Genomic DNA, 22,404 nt, shown 5'->3' with positions numbered 1-22,404 from the left:
CAAATTCCATCAATATTCAATTCTACAGCCCAGTATGAAGCAGAACCTTCCCCCACTGCACATGTACTCATGGGGAGAGAAGTTAAAGAAGAGGGCAATGACATGGTCTGTTGGTTTTTATTTATGAAAACATGGTTCTCATCTAGTGTGCACTGGATAGGAATAACGTAGCACATTGCAAACACTTTTTTTCACTTCTCTGTGGAAAATGGTTTCCATGAGCAAATTTAAATAAGGAGGAAATACGCTTAAATTTTTTGTATGGAACAAATGCTGCCCTCATATAATGTGTTTTTTTTTTTTTGGGGGGGGGTGGTTTGGCAACACTGATGAGGTCAGCATAACCTGTTGGTTTTGTAAACTGTCTAATAAATCTCCAGTCCTGCTATATATTTAGAATAACACTGTGATGGGACAGAAACATCAGCAGTAGGAATGATTGTTCATGCAAAATGATCTAGTGCTAAGATTAGTTTAATTTTATTGGTGTTAGTGAACGTTTTATATTGTAGAGAGTCTTTGAGATCTTGTCTTTCATGTTCCCTATTAATCTTAGTAACATGGAAATTAATCCTTCAACTGCTAAATTGTAGCTGTTGTAATGTATTTGGCAGTGAGTGGTGGTAAGTTGCCTCCCCGATTGGGCCTCTTCTGATAGGTGCCATTTATAGAGAATTTGACCTACTATTGCAGCTTGAAGAAATTCTAAGTTATTACATGAATGGAGTGATTCTACGTGTTGTATGTATCACACGTAGAATATCAATTATAACAGAGTTCTAGAAAGAAACAATCGAACTTAGGGATTAGAAGAGATGTTAATAAAAATGAAAAATTAGAGAGTTATGTCAGAATTAAGGAAACCAGCAAGGAAGTTGGGAAATTTAGACAGTAGCAACATTGAGATGTCCAATCTCAAGCCAATATTGAGAAGCCCAATGAGAGCTGGAGTCCTTAGATGAGGGGTGTAGGACAGGAACTGTAGTAGTGAAGGGATAAAAACACTGTCAGTAAATACATCTTAGACAGGGAGTCGGGAATATACAAACATCTTTCTTCTCCCACCCTCTGATCTACTGACGCCTCCAACTGGCTGAATACAAATGGGAACCAGTTGGCCAAATGCAGTCCAGAGGATTCAGAACCTTGGGGCACAGAGAAGGGCTGAAAATAAATCTAGGGCAAGATAGGTGGACAAAAAATGAATAACCAGCAAACTCTGACAAATATAAATTTTATTAAAATAGCCTTCTGCAATGGCTATTTCTTATATGAATTTTTCTACTTTGGGTACCAAATAGACCCTTAATTGTAAGGCATCTCCATTTAGCAATACTTGGAGAGGTTCTTTAAATCAGAACTTAATGTGCTGTGGCTTACTGGCTTCTGGTGTGAAGACTTATAGTGGAAACTAGATATTTCTATAGAGTAAGTGGGCTTGAGTGGTGCCTCAATCTCAAATCTCCATTTGTATCTTCTAATATACATGGAGATCATGAAGCCCAGGAAGAAAAAGTCTTTGTTCTCTGCTCACCAATGGGGTTCAGACAACTTGATGGTTAAAGGGCTGCTCCAACAGATGGTAGTCTGCAAGAATAAAGGGAAAATGGAATCTGTTAATCCAGCAGTGGAGCTTTAGTTGGCAAGAAAGTATAGGTTACAACTATATGACTGATTTTGAGCAATTTTACTACTTCTCACCCCATTGCCTGGGAAATCTTTGCTGAAACCGTGTTGTAGTGTTGGTGGTGTTGCTCAAACCAGGGAAAGTAGTCTGCTATGCAGGGGCAGTGCCTCTCCATAGGGTTATCCTAGATTGAGCTTTGAAATCCCAGCTTGGTTTGTTGGGGCAAACAATGAAAGGACTATATCACTAACCACCAGAATATTTTATACCTCAAGCAGCAGGACCCCTTCCCTACTTGTATTGAATGTAACACAGAATACTCATTCTCTGTACTTTTCAAAAGCAATAATATAGATTTCCTACTCATAAGCCACAGCCTCGGTGATCTGAAAGGTAGCACTTCTTTTGTCAACTTTGATGTAGTGGATTTTCAGATTTATTTGGCAACAGTTTCTCTAGTGTGGCAGCAAAGAAGATGACAGTGGAATTCCAGATTTGGACTAGCCTTCTGGAGCTCCGTTATCACTTTTATAGGACAGTGAAATCAGTTGTGCCTTGTTAGCATAGGCACCAATGATTTAGGTTCTGTAAAAAAAGACTAAACTTCCCATAGCCTAGCATGTGGGTAATTGGAGCACTGAAGTTTGAATATTAATATGATTATATCTGCATTAACCACCTGGTGGAGCTTACATATTAAAGTTTTAGCTTACATACTAAACATGTAGTTTATAAACTATGTTTATGAACTATATGTAAAAGGATAATCTATTAAAATATTATGTATATGTTCCCCCTATAGCTTTTTTTTCTCCCCATTTTAACTAGTTGATAGATTTATTGCTATCTTGCCTCAGGAATTGAGGAAGGTGGAAGTCAGAAGGGCTGGAACTCAGAGGTTGTTCTCTTCTTTGACAAAAGCCTTTTGAAGAGGAAATGTTAGCAGGAGAAAGCTATTGATCACATTGATAGAGGATAACTTCCTAGAGACTGGGAAGGGGCAGATGTCTGCGGGTTCTGGGAGTGGTTCATTTTTTTCATTATTAGCATCCCAGAGAGGCAGTATGATCTTAGAACTGGTTTGCCTATCTTCCTGAAAGATTCCCATGTCCCAAGTGTGGGATAGATAATCAGAGGACAGAAGCTCAGGCAGACTGGAAGAATGATTGTCAGTACAGATTAATTGGCAGTAACCAAGAACCTACCTGGACCTCTATATAACCTTGGGGGAGGAAGGAGCCCTGAGGGTAATTTAGGTTGAATTTCCTATTAGCATGGTCAGTGAGGTTCCAGAGTTGTAATTAAATTCATTTACATAAAATGTTGACATATTTGTTATATTCTTGAATGTGTAGACTGAGCTTCCTTAACCTTACCAATGATTACTATAATTGGGGTTTTCTGCCAATTACCTATGAATCCTTTTGATTAGAATGTGATTAAATGTTTTAACCAATGAGGATAGGAGAATCATCTTTGTCCTAGTCCAAATTGGATTTCTCTTCTTTTCTACCTCAAGTCACATGAATCCTCATATTATTGTCTCCTCTTGTGGCTGCAGAACCATGCAAAAAACCATTGAAGGCACTTTTTCTTTGGCTCAGGAGACACCCTTTTCACTTTACACTCCACACCTCTCTTCCCATTATTCTCTCCTCCTCACAAATGGCTCTTAACCTATGTTTACTTTGTGTCTTGTTTGGATCTTCTTATTTTTCTCTTATTTGAATTTGGTAACCCAATCCTAGATTTCTTTATCCAAGGTGGAAGACATAATGGAAATTGTCCCAGGTTTCATGACAAAACTCTTTACCCAACACAGCTCAGACCTCTTTGATGCCATTATCACCTCTGTCCTCTTCCTCAATACCTCAGCCCCTTACTTAATCCAAAGAAGGTTTGTGAATCCAGGGAACACTTTCTAATTTTTAATTTTTGAGTGTTGTCTAATGTTTCTCTTCTCCCTTAGAGTTCTGAGTTCTGTGTTCACTGGAGTGAGTGGGTGAACCACCATGACCACTGGTAGCCTGTAGGGAACCTCTAAGGAGAGAAACTCACAAAGGCTTCCTATGTGGATGGGCACAGCCACGTAGGGCAGCCTTTGCTCTGTCTGCGTACAGCTCTGCAAGTGGAGCCTGGGCTGGGTTTTAGTTCCCACTTAATTCCTCAGTCACGTGCCTTTGTGCCCAGACTCCACAAGTCCTGTGAATAGTATGAAGTTCTATTTCCCACTTCTTTTGGTGAGAAAAGTTAATTCCTAATTTGAGATTGTTATAGTATTCTGTTTTTATAAGATGCTGTTCTGTCTTCCTCACAAGGAAGGTGTACCAGCGTTTCCTATATGCAACATGACTCGATTCTCTGTTGTGTCACCCTAGGAAACCTATAAATTGAAGTGAGGCTGGGAAAGTTTATTGTAGCCATTATCACCACAATTTTAATGTGTATGTTGTTATGCATGTTACTACTTTCATTGGTTGTCTTATTGTCTATATCTAATGGATTAAATTGGCTTTGGAATTTGACTTATTTTTTTCCTCTAAAACATGGTTTCTCAATGGCAACACTATTAGCAAGTCAAGATGGATAATTCTCTGTTTTGGGAGGTGGTTCTGCACATTGTAGGATGTTTAGCAGCATCCTTGGCCTCTACTAACTATATGCCAATAAGCATCCCCTTTCCCTGCTCATGACAACCAAAAATGTCTCTAGACATTTCCAGATGTCTCCCAGGGACACAAAATCACCTCTGGTTGAGAACTACTGTTCTAGGAGAAGCTGGTACGATAATGCATAGTAAAATTTCTTTTTGGATATGTTGTTAATGTGCACAACATATACTGAAAGTTTTGTATTCCCTTTTCTTGTTTCTCTTGTTTATATGAGGAATCATTTACCATTGGAAAAATGTATTGGTGGTGTTTTGTATTACAGCAATTTCTCTTAGCTCCACAGTTAGAAACCTTAGGGGAGGATCTCTTAAGAAGGCAACATTTAGATTAAACAGAAATGCTTACACACGTAGCTTATTTGTATGTACTTATGTGAATATGTTCATATATAAATTTATTTTTTTCTGTTATATCTGAGGACAGAAATTCAAATGAATTGGTGGAGCTGAGCTTAAAGAACAAGGCTGGAGAAATGGTGTTTTAGTTTTTCAACACACGCACAAAAAGAGATAACATTGTAGTAAAATTCGAAATGTAAGCATTTTGCGGTAGTTTTAGAAACAGGGAAAACAGATTTCCTCAAAAGGCAATATTTTAAAAGATATGCCCAAAACAGAATTTTCCTGTGTTTAAAGACAATAAAGTTTATATCCAACACATTTAATTTGTTAATAAAAACTATTCATTCTTAAGAAATTTCTAAAAGGCATACAGTAAAAAAATACTTGGTTATTTCCAGAGAGGCTTTATTCCAAAATTAAGCAAACTCAAATTTAATCCTTTTTTGTGCTGTGTTAAGTACATCTATTACACTACTTTTTGCTATAAAATCTCTTCTGATAGAAAGCAGCAAAAATGAAATCTGTGTTTTGCATGCCAAATCTTCACAGTGTTTCCCAGCTGTGTTGGTGTTCCAAGCCAGGCTCTTTCTCTTTAGAGTTGAGTGTAATGAGCTATAATTGATGATGGCAATGATGATGATGAAGCATGAAGTTTCTCATGTAAGCTCATTCAAAGGGGTTTTGAGAAGTCACTTCTGTGTCAGAGTCTTAAGTTTTTATAGTGAATGAACAAAATTATATTTTAACAAAAACTCTTCATTTTGAACCTGATAGCATCTTTTTATTTTTTTGCTTACCAATATATATTCAAATTCTTTTTTTATTGTGGAGATTTAAAAGTAGATTTATTTCCCAGAGCTTAAGCTTCCTCCATTCTATCAATGATCTTTTCTTCATTAATACTTGTGATATAGCTTAAATAGCCTTGAGAAGAAAGTTTATAAGTTAATAAATATACTGCCTTCATTCTTTTGGGGGCTGTTGCAATTTTGCTACAGATTTTCGAAGTAGTGTGCAGCATTTTATGTCATTAGCAAGTGGAATGGGTATATCACATTAAATTCAATAATATCGTGATAAGTTGTGCTCATATATTCAAATTTTTAAAGCATGCATATTGTTAATTAGAGTTTAATAATACTTATTTATATTTTTAAGGTAACATTTGTATACAACGAAAGGTCCAAATCTTAAATCAAGAAAAATAAATGTAGAGACCTTATACTAAAAATATAAGAAATTCAGTTAGGAATCACTGACTTGTCCAAACATAAAATCCTAGAGTTGAAAGAGACCATTAGAGGTCCTCAAGTTCAAATATTCTAACTCACTACAAATACCCTTCCCATAAACATGATGTCCCCTAGAATGACAGTGGATGAAGAAACTTCAAGGAATGATGAGAAATATGAAGCTGTCAAAGGGTTAGTATCCTTTCCTGGGTAAACATCTTTACAACTCTGTTGCCCACATGTTAGTATTCTTATTTTATGGAATAGAAAACCACATCTGAAGAAGGAAAAGTAACTTGTTTATAAGTTTACAGATGGAAAGTAGTTGAGTTGGCACTTAAAACCTCTGGTTTTGCGAATTTATTGTCAAATCTCTGTCCACTCTAAAATATCACATAAAAAAATTTAAATCCCTGTAAAAATCATATTTTCTGTAATTGCCTTTTTTACCCCGATATTTTTGAAAAAAATTTTCATATATTCAGAAAATTTTAAAGAATTTATATATGCCCTTTACCTAAATTCTTATGTTCTGTACTTACATTATCACATATCCATCTATCCAGCTCTGTGTCATCTATCAGCCCTTTTTATTAATTCATTTCAAAGTAAGTAACAGACATCAGTACTTCTCTTCAAATACTTAAGCATGCATTCTTGTGAACTAGCATTTAATATTTATATTTTAAGGTAACACTTATATACAATGAAATGTCCAAATCTTAAGTATACCGTGAGATGAGTACTCACAAATGCATATAACTGTGCAACTCAAACCCCTATGAAGATATAGAACATTGCTCAGGAATGTTACCTTCCCAGTTAATCCCCTTCCTCCATCAAAATTCTTTTGATTTTTTTTCCACAATAGATTAGTTTTGTCCTTTCTAGAATTTTATATAGATTGAATCATACAGTATTTACTTTTTTGGGTGAAGTTACTTTCACTCAGCATAATGCTTTGAGATTCAGCAATGTTGCTGCATGTTACTTTTTTCATTTGTCATATTGAATAGTATTCCACTATAGAATATACCACATTCTGTATATCCATTCTCCTAATAACACCTGAGAAGTTTACAGTTTTCAGGTAACATGAATCAACTGTCATGCGCATTTTTGTTTAAGTATGTGTGGACGTATCTTCTTATTTCTCTTGGTTAAATACTTAGGAGTAAAATTTCTGTGTGATAGGGTAGGCTTATGAGGTTTTTTTAAAAATAAGAAATTGCCGTATTTTCTCAGAGTGTTTGTACCTCTTTACATTCCCATCAGCAATGTATGAGAGTTCCATTTGCTCCACATCCTCACTATCATTTTAGTGTTGTCTGTTTTTAATTTTAGCTATTCTGGTGGGTTTGTAGAGGTTTTGAATTGTGGTTTAACTGGTATTTCCCTAATGCCTAATGGTAGTGATCACTTTTTCATGTGGTTATTGGCCATTTGTATATTTTCCTTTGTAAGCTGTCCAAATATTTTACCTTTTTATAGATTTACTTTTATTATTGTGTTAGTAGAATTGTTTATATATCCTAGATACTAGTCATTTGTCATATTTACATTTTGCAAATAAGTTCTTCTAGTCTGTAGTTTAACTATTTATTTTCCTAATAGTATCTTTCAATGAGCAGGAGTTTTACGTTTATGGAGTCTAATTTATATATATATTTTTTCTTTTTTGGTTATTGTTCTCTGAATCTTCCTGGAGAAACATTTGCCTACTATCAAGTAATGAAGATATTTTCCTTTGTTTCCCTCTAAAATTTTATAGTTTTAGCTTTATGTTTAGTTTCTTTTTATTTTTAAACTTTATTTTCTTATTGGTATATAATACATGTACATATTTGTGGGGTACATGTGATAATTTACTACATTTATATCATTTTTAAAGTTAAAATCAGTGTAATTGAGATATCCATCAACTTAAATATTTATCTTTATGTTATAAACATTTAAATTATTCTCATTTAGCTATTTTGAAATATATAATACACAATGATAAACTATAGTCACCCTACTGTTCTATCAAAGACTAGATCTTATATCTTCTATCAAACTGTATATGTGTACCCATTAATTAACCTCTTTATCCCTCCCACTGCCCTACCATTCCCAATCACTGGCAGCCACCAATATATTCTCTATCTTCATGAGATGGACTTTTCTGTTTTTGAGAAAAGGCATATAAATTTATGAATATGCACATCAGGGAGAACCACAGAGTGATTACCCCCATGAGGTACACTTTTTTTTTAGCTCCCACATATGAGTGAGAACGTGTGATATTTGTATTTCTGTGACTGGCTTATTTCACATAACATAATGGCCTCCAGTTCAATCCATGTGGCTGCAAATGACAGGATTTCATTTTTTTATGGCTGAATAACATTCCATTGTGTATATATACCACATTTTCTTTATCCATTCATCCACTGATGGGCACTTAGGTTGATCCCATATTTTGGCAAATGTTAATAGTGCTGCAATAAGCATGGAAGTACAGGTATCTCTTCAATATATTGATTTCCCTTCTTTTTGATATATACTCAGTAGCAAAATTGCTAGATTACATGGTAGTTCTACTTTTAGTTTTTTAAGAAACTTCCATACAGTTTTCCTTAGTGGCTATGCTAATTTACATTCCTACCAGGAGTGTACAAGTGTTCCCCTTTCTATACATCCTTGCCAGCATCCATTATACCCTTTTTGGTAACAGCCATTTTAACTGGGATGAGATGATATCTCATTGTGGTTTTGATTTGCATTTCTCTGATGCTAAGTGATGTTGGACATTTTTATATACCTGTTGGCCATTTGTATGTCTTCTTTTGAGACATGTCTATTCAGATTTTTTGCCCATTTTTAATTGGATTATTTGGAGTTTTTGCTGTTGAGTTGTTTGAGCTCCTTATATATTCTGATTATTAGTCCTTTATCAGACGTATAGTTTGCAAATATTTTCTTCCATTCTGTGGGTTGTCTCTTCACTTTATTGACTATTTCCTATTCTGTGCAGAAGCTTTTTAGCTTGATATAATCTCATTTGTGTATTCTTGTTTTGATTGTGTGTGCTTTTGAAGTTTTACACAAAAAAACTTTGGCCAGACCAATGTCTTGTAGCATTTGCCCCATAGTTTATTTCCTAGTAGTTTCATAGTTTCAGGAAAGTCTTGTATTTATTTTTATTTGATTTTTGTATATGGTAAGAGAAGAATCTAGTTTCATTCTTCTGCATATGGTTACCCAGTTTTCCCAGCACCATTTATTGAAGAGACCCCTTTCCCCATTGTATGTTTGTGACAACTCCATCAAAAATGAGTTGGTTGTAAATATATGTATTTATTTCTGGGTTCTCTATTCTGTTTCATTGGTGCATGTGTCTTATTTTTAAAATTTCAGCTTATTGTGGGGGTACAAAAATTTAGGTTATGTATATTGCCCATGCCCCCCCATCCCCTCGAGTCAAAGCTTCAAGTGTGTCCATTCCCCAGACAGTGTGCAATGCACTCATCATGTAGGTATATACCCATCCCCTGCCCCCACCCCCCACCTCAGTCTGAAACCCAATTGGTATTATTCCCAAATGTGCACTTAGGTGATGATCAGGGAAACCAATTTGCTGGTGAGTACATGTGGTGCTTATTTTTCCATTCTTGAGATACTTCACTTAATAGAATGGGTTCCAACTCTCTCTAGGAGAACAAAAGGGATTCTATATCACTGTTATTTCTTATAGCTGAATAATACTCCATGGTATACATATACCACATTTTACTAATCCACTCATGAATTGATGGGCATTTGGGTTGTTTCCACATCTTTGCAACTGTGAATTGTGCTGCTATAAACATTAGGGTACAGGTGTCTTTTTCATAGAATGACTTTTGTTCTTTTGGGTAGATGCCCAATAATGGGATTGCTGGATCGAATGGTAGGTCTACTTGAATCTGTTTAAGGTATCTCCATAATGCTTTCCACAGGGGTTGCAGTAGTTTGCAGTCCCACCAGCAGTGTATGAGTGTTCCTGTCTCTCCGTATCCATGCCAACATGTATTGTTTTGGGACTTTTTGATAAAGGCCATTCTCACTGGGGTTAAGTGGTATCTCATTGTGGTTTTGATTTGTATTTCCCTGATGATTAGAGGTGTTGAGCATTTTTTCATATGTTTGTTAGCCATTCTTATATCTTCTTTTGAAAAATTTCTATTCATGTCCTTTTCCCACTTTTTGATAGGGTTGTTTGATTTTTTCTTACTGATTTTCCCGAGTTCTAAATAGATTCTTGTTATCAATCCTTTATATGATGTGTAGTATGGAAATTTTTTTCCCACTCCTTAGGTTGTCTGTTTATTCTCGTGACTGTTTCCTTGGCTGTGCAGAAGCTTTTTAATTTAATCAGGTCCCATTCATTTATTTTTGTTGTTGCTGTGATTGCCTTAGGGGTCTTCTTCATAAATTCTTTGCCTACACCAATGTCTGTAAGAGTTTTTCCTACATTTTCTTCTAGAATCCTAATAGTTTTGCACCTAAGCTTTAACTCTGTTATCCACCATGATTTGATTTTTGTGAGAGGTGAAAGCTGTGGGCCCTGCTTCAGTCTTCTACATGGTGTAATATATTTTTAAGTCAGGTAGTATGATGCTTCCAGCTTTGTTGTTTTTGCTCATTATTGCATTGGCTATTTGGGGTCTTTTGTGGTTCCATATAAATTTTAGGATTTCTTTTTCTATTTCTGTAAGGAGTGTCTTTGGTATTTTGATAGGGATTGCATTAAATTTGTAAATGCTTTGGGTAGTATTGTCTTTTGAACAATATTAATTCTTCCAATCCATGAACATGGAATATTTTTCCATTTTTTTGTATCCTCTTCAATTTCTTTCATTAGTGTTTTATAGTTTTCCTTGTATAAATCTTTTAATTCCTTGATTAAATTGGTTCCTAGGTATTTTATATTCTTTGTAGCTTTTATAAATGGGTTTTCTGTCTTCATTTCTTTTTCAGATTGTTGGCTGTTGGTGTATATAAATGCTGCCAATTTTTGTTTGATTTTATATCTTGTAGTTTCACTGACTTTGTTTATCAGTTCTAACAGTTTTGGGGCAAGAACAATTAAGAGGGGGAGGGTAGAATGGAGGAATGAGAAATTAGAGCAGGGAGAGCAGCTGAGAGGCTATTGCAATAAAGCATATAATAGAGTTTAAGAATCTAAGGAAATTGGTAAAGAGGAGGAAACAAGTTTCAAAGTAAAATTCTAAAACCTACAGAATACCATGAGATAAAAAGCTTTCTTCTCACAAGACATTGTGAGAGTCAGTATTTCTTGGATTTTTCTTAAATCTCCCTTTTACTTTTTAATTGCCTCCTCCAGCCTTTTATATGCCATAAGTTAAATTGCTTTTACTGTTACTTTTAAAAAATTTTAGATGTAACTGTTTTTCTACTGTGGACTAGCAGTTCCTAAACTCCAAATAAACCAACCATACTGGCTAGCTACATACAATGCTCTACAGTCCTAAATTGTCTGTCTAGAAGACCCCTCCCACCATGCGGTTTGGTAATAGAGATTCCTTGTCTATGTTTAATAAAGTTTCTTTATAACTTCTAAGATGTTGATTTATCTCTATCCTGATTATATACTTGCATTCTTCTAAATTTTATAAGATCCTTCCTTATATAAATAAAAAATGTTTTATTCTGTCTGATATCTGTGATTTTAGAAAGTCCTTGCTGGGAAAGTGAGTACTGTGAAATGTTGTTATAATATTCACTGTTCTAACTCTGCCTTATATACCTAGTATTCTGGTCTGGAAAAAAAAATATCCCCTACTTTCTGTTCTCAACACTTTGAAAAATATTGGTTAAGATCATGTCATTTGGAATGGAGCACAGTTTATATTATTCTCTGCAATTAGATTGATCAATTCAAGTTTATATTTGCAGATACTCAAATTTATTTTGGGGTTAGAAATATCAATGTTTCCTTCATGCTTCCCTATGGAAATGATAGATTTCATGATTAAGAGGTTAATTAGTTCAGTGAGAGAATATAATTTTATAACCAAAATAATTAAACTTATACTGTTTCTATAGGGATGCTATTATCTAAGGAGGCATCAGTAATCTTTGCATCGATGAAACAACTAGAGTTGTAACTTAAGCATTTTTGGACATGGGATCAAATTAAACAGCATCTGTCCCTCAAGTACAATTTGTGCTGGTAGGGGTGAAAAAAAGCATACAGATTATTTTGTTTAAAATCTTCTATTGGTTTTAAACCTATTTTTCTTAATTTAGAATGTAACTCGACAAAAAGCTGTGGGAAAAATATTTCCCAGTTACCAAGTGTCTGAAGCTCTTTCTGTGTGTATTGATTGTCCTTTAGAATGTGGCTCTTAATCATTTCTCTCCTTTGAGAACTAAGAGTGACTATCCCGTGTTTTGTCATGATAAATACTATCTAGTTTGTTTGTTTGTTTTTGTTTTTATTTTTTTTGAGACAGAGTCTTGCTCTGTTGTCTGGGCTAGAGTGCCCTGGCATTAGCTGAGCTCACCACAACCTCAAACTCCTGGGCTCAAAGCATCACTTATCTTCTGTGCTACTTACCGATCACCATCCTCTTCTTTTTTCTAAATAAATTATTTGGCTATGATGAGCTTTACTTCTTGGCTCAAAAGAAGACAAATAGAAAGAGCCTTTATTTTGAAATGAAATTTATGAATCTTCCCTATGAGTTTTAACATATGCGTAGATTTTTGTAACCACCATCCCACCTGGATACAAAACAATTTCAATATGACAGAGAGTTTCCTCATACTGACCCTTTTTAATCAGACTCTCCCCTACCCTTAACCCCTGGCAGGCACTGATTTGTTCTCTGTTCCAATCTTTTCATTTGTTTGTTTGTTTTTTTCCAGAATATCATATTAATGGAATCATTTGGTATGTAACCTTAGGACTTCTTTCATTCAGCAAAATGCCTTTGAGGTCCAAGTAGTGAATAGCAAGAATTATTCATTTTATACAAAGGAGTAGAATTCCTTTGTGTAGATGTACCACAGTGTGTTTATTCATTAACCCATTGAAGTATATTGGGGTATTTCCAGTTTGGGGCAATTTCTACACGTACAGGTAGAAATTAAAAACATTTGCCCTGGCAAGAACAGTTAAGGGAATGCAAGGATAAGCCATACTATGAAAAAACATTTGTAAATCTCATTGAATCCAGAATATAGAAAGTTGATTCTTGAATTATATTAGAAAGAGTTTGCTTGAAACAAGAAACAAGAAAGAGAATGTTGAAGATATTTAATGGTAATTTTGTGAAGCTAGCCAGGATTACATTTTGTTCTAAAATGAAACAATAACAACGGTATAATATGGGTAGAATAGTAATGTAAAATACTACAGAAATTGGAAAGATGCCTAAATGAGGGCAGGCTAGATTATGGTAGGTATATATCTATGAAAAAATAGGAGTAAGATATTTGATACAAAATTTTAACAGGGGAAGAAAGAGGTCATTGCGTTTATAGAGCCACTGCGCACATTTGAAATGTGAGAGCATCTGAGCATGAGGCCTGGCATTTGGAGAGCCTTAGATGTAGAAAACCAGGTCACAGAAGTGATCAACCAAAATGCCATTATTCATAAAATATGAATATATGGGAAAGAGGGACACGTGATTTCCTGGTTGTCTTAAAGCTGAACATATTAATGGGGACCAGAGAAGGGAATAGAAATTTGAAAAAGAATTGAATCATAAATCACTTGGAACTCATAAGGGTAGTTGATGTCAAAGGTTTTGGGAAACAAGCATAAAAGGATCTGTAGAGAGGGCAGTGAATGCGAAGGCATTTATGAAGGAGGTGGAAAGAAAGGACAACTAGGTGGTAAAAAAGAAAAATGCACAAGTGGCAGATTGTGGCTGTGGGTGTTTCAAGAGATGGCAATACTATTTCTGAGTGCTGTCCTAAGGACAAAGATATATACTGTACTTAAAGGTTAGCAACAGCTGCGCACATGGAAATAAAGAAACTTACATGGCTTTCAGAAGGAACTGTCTTTGAGAAATTTAATGCTAGTTATCACATTCCTTTTCCAGATGTTTTCTGAAATTAAGCTATATTCAGCCCTAGCAATTTTTACTCTGATATACTTTTAGAAACCATAGTGTGAAGCAGAGATTTCTAAGGAGGACGGCATTTCCCCCTAAGGAATTGTGTTATAATTAGTGATAGCAAATAACTCATGTATGACAATTAATCTGTAGTAAAAACAATAATGGAAAGGGATAGACAATGAAATTTAGTGAACATCTATTATATGCTATTATGAGGCTAAGCACTTTCTAAACTCCAGATGTCGTTTCAAAAGTAAAATGTGTTCCAGTAGATGTTAGGGCTGGAAGGAAATAACTATCTACAATCTTCTATAACTTAGATTACAGGTCACTTAATTTTTTAAAAAGATATGAATAGCAAACTAATTTTTATCTATTTATCTATATGTCCATATCCCTATAATTTTATCTCTGTGTATTTTTAAAACAACAAATATAAAAGGAGAAAAAGACCTTGAGTTAAGGGCTTTTAGAATCCATAAATTGATGAAGAAAACTTGTAGGTGACATAAAAAAAATTGGAATCAGTTCTTTTTCTCATTGCTTTAGAATTCACAAAATTTCAGCCCTTGAGATATGCTAAGAAGAGAAATGTTAAGTAGGAAGGGGGTGTAGTTAGGGTTGGAGATGGATTTTAATCTTATTGTACAGCTCCCTATAGAATAGCCAGAAATCTAATTCATTGCATCCAAGCATGAATTGGAATCTGTGTTCAGGCTTGGCTCCTATCAGTCACAGTAGAACTGATCCAAAGCTGTAGCATCTTAGGAAAAAGGTAGTAGTTATAATTAGCTATCTGATGTTTCAGACCTGGAAATCACTTAAGTTATAAAGGATTACAGGTAGCAGAGTTTGGGATTTAAGCCTGTGGAGCTGACAAGAGTGAGGTAAGTATTAGTCAAATGGACTGGGCTTCAAGCAGGCCTCCAGATTTTGTTTTGGTTGCTTGGTTTTACAGGGTAAACTGGAAGACAGTCAAAACTGTGAAGGCAAGACTATCATAAGGAAGGGGGAAACAAAACATACTGGAGTTAAGGAGAAGACTAAGGATGCTGGGATACTTACCATATGTTGGGTAATTTTCATATACTAGTTTTTTTTACCCTTTTGATTAAAATTGTTTGGGGGTTGCTTCTAGGTATACCGGATTTGGGGTAGAAAAATGTTTCAAATTTTACCAAAGGAACAGATTCTTAGGTTTTTAGACTTTGCTGTACCTTGTCAGATAACATCGGTTTATGCACTGAGTAGAACTGAACTTAATTGGTTGTTGGTCTTAAATAGCCACAGCTGGGTGGAGCCAGGATGGCAAATCTCATGCATTTCCTAAGCTAAATGTTCCTTAGCTGTGGCACATTCACTGTGTGTGTAGTGTCCACATGGGCCTACCTCTTCATTGCCTTGTGGACTTAGTAGGGCCAAAGAACAATGCCAGCATAAAGCTCATGCTGCCTGTTATGCCATAAGTAATAAACTATTGAAGTCCATTGGGATTCAGGGCTATTTTGGGATATGCTATGGGACAAGGTTGGCAAGCCTGACCTGGGAACACAGGTAAGTGAGTCTCCTAGCAGGTCTCTGCCTGGGCAGAACTACTTTTCAACCACAGATAAGAGGGGCTGGGGCCGAGATTCAGGGTTGTTTTGAGATCTGCTATAGGTCTCAGTTTGGCTTATACAATTTTTATATGTTAATTCAAAAATAATCCTTTTGGAGTAGTCATCTTTTTACTGGCCAAATCTGTGGAAGTGTGGCAGGCCAGCCTAGCAGCAGGCTCTGTGCTGCTGCTTAGGAATTGCTTGGCTGCTTGCTAGGCCAGAGGGAAAGTACAAAGTATCACTAATTGTGGCCTGTTTTGCCTCCTCTAAGTTTATTGATATAAAGAGTTCTTTACCAAATCTTGGGAATTGAATGGTGTAAATGTTGCAGGAAGTGCTCATTAGAAAAATATAGAGAAATTGATAATTGTCACCTGTTATCTATATTTGGACAACTTGGTTGATCCATTTACAATGGATCTAAGTTTAGAATACTTATTAGTGAATGTTTGCCTGTTCTTCGTCATCCCCCACCCTATTGCCAAACAAAATTGGTTTTTGTTATTTAAAAAACATATCTTTAAAGTAGAGAGCTTAATATATTTATAATATAAAAGAAAATATATTGTCATACATTTGACAAATTTTCTAATTGCATATCATTTGCTGTATTATGCCACATTTTATTAGGTGAAGTAACACATGGGGAATGAAAAAGACCATTTGAGACACTGAAAAAAAAATTCTAGTGTCTCCAAAAATCATTAATCTCTGGTTGAAATAACATTTTTTTGCTGAATACTGAGCATCACTAATCATTAGGGAAATGCAAATTAAAACCACAGTGAGATGTCTACCATCTCACACCTTTAAGAATGGCTTTTATCAAAAAGATGAAAGGTAATAAGTGTTGGTGAGAATGTGGAGAAAATGGAATCCTTGCACACTTCGGTGGAAATGTAAATTAACATGGCCATTATGTAAAACAGTATGGCAGTTCCTCGAGAAACTAAAAAAGAGCTACCATATGATCCAGTAATCCTACTCTGGGTATTTATCCAAAGGAATTATAATTAGTATGTCAAAGGATATTTGCACTCCCATGCTCATTGCAGCATTATTCACAATAGCCAAGATATGAAATCAAACTAAGTGTCCATCAGTGGGTGAATGGATTAATAACATGTGGTAGATAATATATAATGCAATACTATTTAACCTTAAAAATAAAAAAAGACTGTCACTTGTAACAATGTGGATGAACCTAAAGGACATCTTGCTAAATGACATAAGCCAGCCACAGAAAGATAAATAATGTACAATATTACTTATTTGTGACATATAAAAAGTTGAACTTACAGAATTAAAGAATAGGGAAGGGGATGGAGGGAATGAGTAGTTGTTGGTCAAAGAGTACAATGTTTCAGTTAGACATCTGGAATAAGTTTTGAGATATGTTGCATAGCAGTGTGACTATAGTGAATAATAATGTATATTTAAAAAAAACTGAGAGTAAATTTCAAATGTCTCACCACAAAAAATGATAAATAAGTAAGGTGATATGTTAATTAGCTTGATTTAATCATTTCACATTGTATACATATATCAAAGCATAACATTGTACTCCTTAAGTGTGTACAATCATGATTTGTGAATTAAAAATAATATTAATAAAAATAATGTACTCAATAGAGATTTTTAACCACTGTCTGTTACCATATTGGCTTTTTCTTCCCTGGATGATAATTTTTGTTTGAAGAACATCTGCAATATGGTCGAAACTCTGATGACTTACAAAGTTAATAGCCGTATTCAGGAAAATTATATCTCTAAGTAGAAAATTTACACATTTTAAATACCCACTTGTTTGGTAAGTTAAAATTGGTCTAATTTTATCATCACAATAGCTTTGAAGTGTTTTCATATCTAAAAGCAAACAAAACCTTCACTCAAAATAGAGAGATGAAGGGACTTTAGGAAGCTAGTGGCACAGACTTTATTCAAGGTCACATATTCTGATTTTCAGTCCAATGCTCTTTCCATGATTTCAAAGTATTCCCCAATAATTTGGGGGAAATAAATTACTGTGCTTGTTGCAAGCTAGAGGAAAGGTGATTAAATCCTTCAGGGAGAAGAATACTTCCTTGATTGTCTTTGAGAGAATAAAACCATAAGGGAAAATTTTCTTCTACAACCTAATGAATATTTTATAGGAGAAAATGTGTGCAGGTTGTAGAGCATGAATCAAGGCCAAATAGGGCCAAATGAGGCTCCTGAGAGCAGAATGCAAGGAAATGCAGTAAAATATGATGAAGTAAAATGCCAGACCTTCAGATGACCATGGAGAGTGTCACTATCAAGGAAGGTGAGAGGTTGAGTCATTCTAGCTGATCATGTTATGAAATAAGCATCTTTTGTTAAACATGATAGTCACCCTGGTGTACCAGACTTGGGTTCCTATCTTGAGAAATTTATTATGTGGAAGTGACAGATTTGCACGTTTTTTTCCCCCTAAAACTGCACCAGACCTGGGTACAGAGATTTTAGTGAATTCAGGGGGAGTATAGTATTCAATCAAATAACTTTTGTGACATCATCCCATAATATACCACAGCAGTTTTCAAAAATAAATCATTGTAGGTGCATCTACATGTCTTTCAGCTTATAAGAAAGTAGGATTTTCTGGGGCCATTGGGTGGTGTATAAATTACACATATAAATTTCTTTAAGTTTTCTAATTCAGGGACCTTCCTCTTGCTTCCCAGGCATCAGCCACAGTCTATGTTAGCCAGGAGCCCACCTAAATCCTCTGTGCAGACATAGGTTTATGACTCTAATGGACCTGTCTCTTCCCTGTTGGAAAGGAACTGAAAAGCTGGTGAAAACTGTATTATTTTCAATCTTTAAATGGCTTTCAGGTCTATACTAATAAATTTTGAGTTCAAAGTTCATAACTTTTAGTTCAGCCACATAATTCTTCTTATTTTGTTTATCATCTCAAGAGCCTTAACATAAAATGCTACTTTCATCATTCTAGACCCTTAAGAAAAATTACCTGTCAGTTTGAATTAAAAGTAGTTTATTTTTTAAATATTGTAAGAAAAATCTTGTTCTTAGGAAGTACTAAACAAGCCCCAAATCTTTTGTTCAGGTATTTTAAAAATATATATAGTAGAATAAAAAATAAGTAATAGAGTTATATGTTTAAACTTATTTTTTATTATAATTCTGTGTTACTATATGGATAATTTCATTTGTTATAAATCATGCTATAGATAGAATGGAAAATATACAAGGTACTAGAAGTGTATGGTACAGTGAAAAGTGCAGCACACCAGATTTAGAAAATTCTAGACTCATTTCTGTTTGCCCTTGAATATGTGTCCTTGAATGAGTCATTTAATCTGTGTTTCATGGCTCTTATCTGTAAATGGGGATAATGTTTCCCTCTAACACATCATTAACTGATTAAGTTATACCCCACATTTCCAAAAATAATATGTGGGTACCCATGGCACGCATTACATAAGCTCCTGGTGTTGATCAATACCACCGCTGGGTAATAAAATGATTTATGTTAAGTAGTGAGAGGAATTTTAGTTAGGGTTGAAAATAAGTGCAATATAAGTCGAGAATTTTCTGTGATCTTGCATAAAATGAACTGATTATCTACGGTGAGGTCTGGGGCAGAGCTTCTCAATTCCATGCTGGGAAGACCTCACCAACGATCTCACTTTACGAGGTCCTTTCATCAGATTGAGGCATGTATATGGCTAGGCAATGAGCATGGTTTGGGGCCAGTGTCTGGGCATGGACATAATAAAACTGAAGATATTTTACTTGGAGAAGTTATCAGTTAGGGATTTGATCAGTATCTTTGATTATTTGCAGAAATGGCATATGTAGCAAGATTTGGACTAGTTTTGTGAAGCTTTCTTTGGAGGACAGGAGTAGGATGAATAGGTAGATGACTTAACATAAAATAATTTCTAACAATTAGACCTGACTTCAAAATGGATCGGAGTAATAAATTTCTCAGTACTTCAGGTATTTAGTCACTGTCTAGACAAATGCTTTAGGGAACTTTTTATAAAGAATTAGCTTAAATTATATCTTAACTGCCAAGGTCCCTTTTCATGTAAATATTTTGTAAATTTCTCATTTTTATTACTGTTTATTATTATTGGTTGTTAAGTCATTAGATTACAATAAATTCCATCTTTATTTATTTATAAGTATATTTCTAGAAAACATCAGCTGAAAATCAAATACATTTATATTACTACATTGTTCTAGTTCATCACATTTCCTCAGGCCCATATTCTTGAAATATATATTACTTACTGATAAATGAACTTCTATTTTCTGCTTTAGCTTTTCAAGGTGTTTTTGAATTGTGAGAACATTTTTTCAACTTTGATATCATCCATACCTCAACTACTCCTCTTTCTTCTCCTCAATTCTAGCCTCTTAAAATGGTGTCATGAAGACAAAATAAGATCCAGTCAATATAGTTACAAGAAATTAATAAATTAGGTGAATTAGCAAGTTGTCTGACCTCTGTAGGGATGCAAACTTGTTGAAAGGAGGTTAATTTTTACTATTTCCTAAGGAAAATATAAAGATGTTACTTTGCTTATAAGAAGAGAAGAATAAATTAAATCTCCTAGCTATTAGCTCAAGTACCTGAATGAGCATTTTACAACTGTTTTGGATCATTCCTATGTTGGCTGCACCTTTGTTAGAATTTATGATTTTAATTCAAGATTGATTTAGGGTCTGTATCACGCAAGATTTGTAATCCTGTAGTGGATTTGTTACTTCACCCTTCGTCAAATGTGGGTAGAAAAAAAGATCTTATATATCTTTTAGAATATGTGTGTATGTATTTTTTCCCGAGTATGATAGAATGCAGTAAGCTCAAAGAGAAAAAAAGGTAAAGAAATTATATTAAGATATTCATATTTGATTTGTATCATAGGTATTTATTTACATAAGGAAATGCTGAATTTAAGGAAGGAGGAAATTGTCTTAGAAATTCATCTGAAAGTCAGGAAGCAAGAGTTGAAACAACACTGTCCTTTCACTAGAAAAAAGGATGTCTCAAAACTGAAAATATTGATATTTTCTTACTAACATGGATAATTGATAGAACATTGGTCTGAATTAATGAAAACACTGAATTGCAAAATCTATTCAAAGAAAGGAAGGTTAGTTCCAAATTCATACAATTACTCAAATAAGCTTAATAAAATATGTCCTTATTCAATGTCCTTATGTATCAGATGGAAAAGATTCATCATCAATGTATTAGTTTCCTAGGACTCCTGTAGCGAAGTACTACAAACTGGATGGCTTAAAAATAATTTTATTCCCTCTTGGTTCTGGAGGCTAGAAGTCTGAAATCAAGATGTTGGCAGGTTGGTTCCTTCTGACAGCCTTGAGAGAGAATCTGTTCCATGCCTTTCTCTTAGCTTCTGGTGGTTGCCAGCGATCCTTGACATTCCTAGTCTTCTAGATGTATCACTCTAATCTCTGCTTCCATCTTCACCTGGTGTTTTTCCCTGCGTGTGTCATTCTGTGTCTAAATTTCTCTCTTCCCTTGTTTTATAAGAGTCTAGTCATTGGATTAGGCCCACCCTCATCCTATATGACCTCCTCTTAACTAATTACATCTGCAAAGACCTTATTTCCATATAAGGTCACATTCTGAGGTTCTGGGTGGACCTTAATTTTGGGAGGGTACAGTATTTAGCCCCATATAATCAGTATTTTAAACCACCAGCCTAAATAATCAACTTCAACTCCCCCTTCTAGTGAGTTGTTTACATATGCAAATGTATCTGTAATGTTTGGATTTGTTCTTTAAGAAACAAAATTTGCTCATATCTATATTTTTATTACTAATTTATTAGTAGCTCTTTTATATTGATATGACAAATATAAACTTTAGCTCATTCCCTCTTTTAATTACCACACATTCCAAATGTATTAAATTAGGGCTAGTGATTTTATGGCTACAATTATACTTGGAATTCATTGGTATAACCAGCATCCTCATAGTAACCCCCAAATTTTTTTGGAGGAAATAATGAGGCAAAAAAGGGAATGCAGTGGAAGTATATTACTATCTAAAGTGATTTTCTTCAATTAAACAGCTCAGGCATGTGATTTGTTCATACCAATGTGTATTGCTGTAATAAAGATTTTGCCAAAATGTTTTCTTGCTGCCATGTGGATGTTTGAAATAGTTACAGCTGCTGGAGAAATAAACCATAAGTTATGGCTAGAAGATATCACATTGGGTTGCGCTGATATCTTCCTGTCTTCTAGTGTTCTCAGGCCAGCCTTATTTTTAAATCTAAAAAGAATATATTGGCATCCACACTACTTATGCTGAGCACATGCTGCTGCTGTCCTTTTTCCTTGCCCGGCTTCATCTCTTCTTGGACACCATCCCTCTTCCTTCACTTTTCTGTGGTATCACTGTATGATTGTCATATCTGGCAGTCTTTCATTGAAATTTTGGTGATTGCCGAGAGCCTGGGAGAAAACTCAGACATTAATACCAAAAGTAATCACTTATTACTGTTCCTAGAAACTTCCTGCCGTTAATTAACACACGGGCTTTCTCATTTGCCACATCCCTCTGGATGCCCCTGTCCTCCCACCATATTGCTGGGCCTTGTTTTGTTTTCTGACTATTTCCTTCTCTTGGGCTATTCTCTAAAATGTCACATTTTCCCCTCTTAGTTATACAGAAGGTTTTAGGTTTTTTGTTTCTTTAAACTGCACTTTCAGCAGTAGTAGAGGTAAATATGGCAATTACCTTTCATGCTCAAAGAGATCCATCAAGGTATTTTTCTAGACAAAA

General features: G+C 34.8%; 1 protein-coding gene across 1 annotated transcript in view; it reads left to right on the top strand.

Annotated features, from left to right (window-relative positions):
• Positions 1 to 15,000, top strand: part of ANKRD7 (ankyrin repeat domain 7) — a 43,533-nt gene extending 28,533 nt beyond the window's left edge. The window contains exon 6 of the transcript XR_006738117.1: positions 14,951 to 15,000. The gene's annotated coding sequence lies outside the window, so the exon portion shown is untranslated. The remainder of the gene's footprint in view (positions 1 to 14,950) is intronic.
• Positions 15,001 to 22,404: the final 7,404 nt, after the last annotated feature.

The sequence above is a fragment of the Lemur catta genome, chromosome 11 (assembly GCF_020740605.2).
Source record: "Lemur catta isolate mLemCat1 chromosome 11, mLemCat1.pri, whole genome shotgun sequence".
Classification (NCBI taxonomy): domain Eukaryota; kingdom Metazoa; phylum Chordata; class Mammalia; order Primates; family Lemuridae; genus Lemur; species Lemur catta.
Note: the sequence above shows the minus strand (reverse complement) of the source record. Positions and strands in the feature narration are given on the sequence as shown.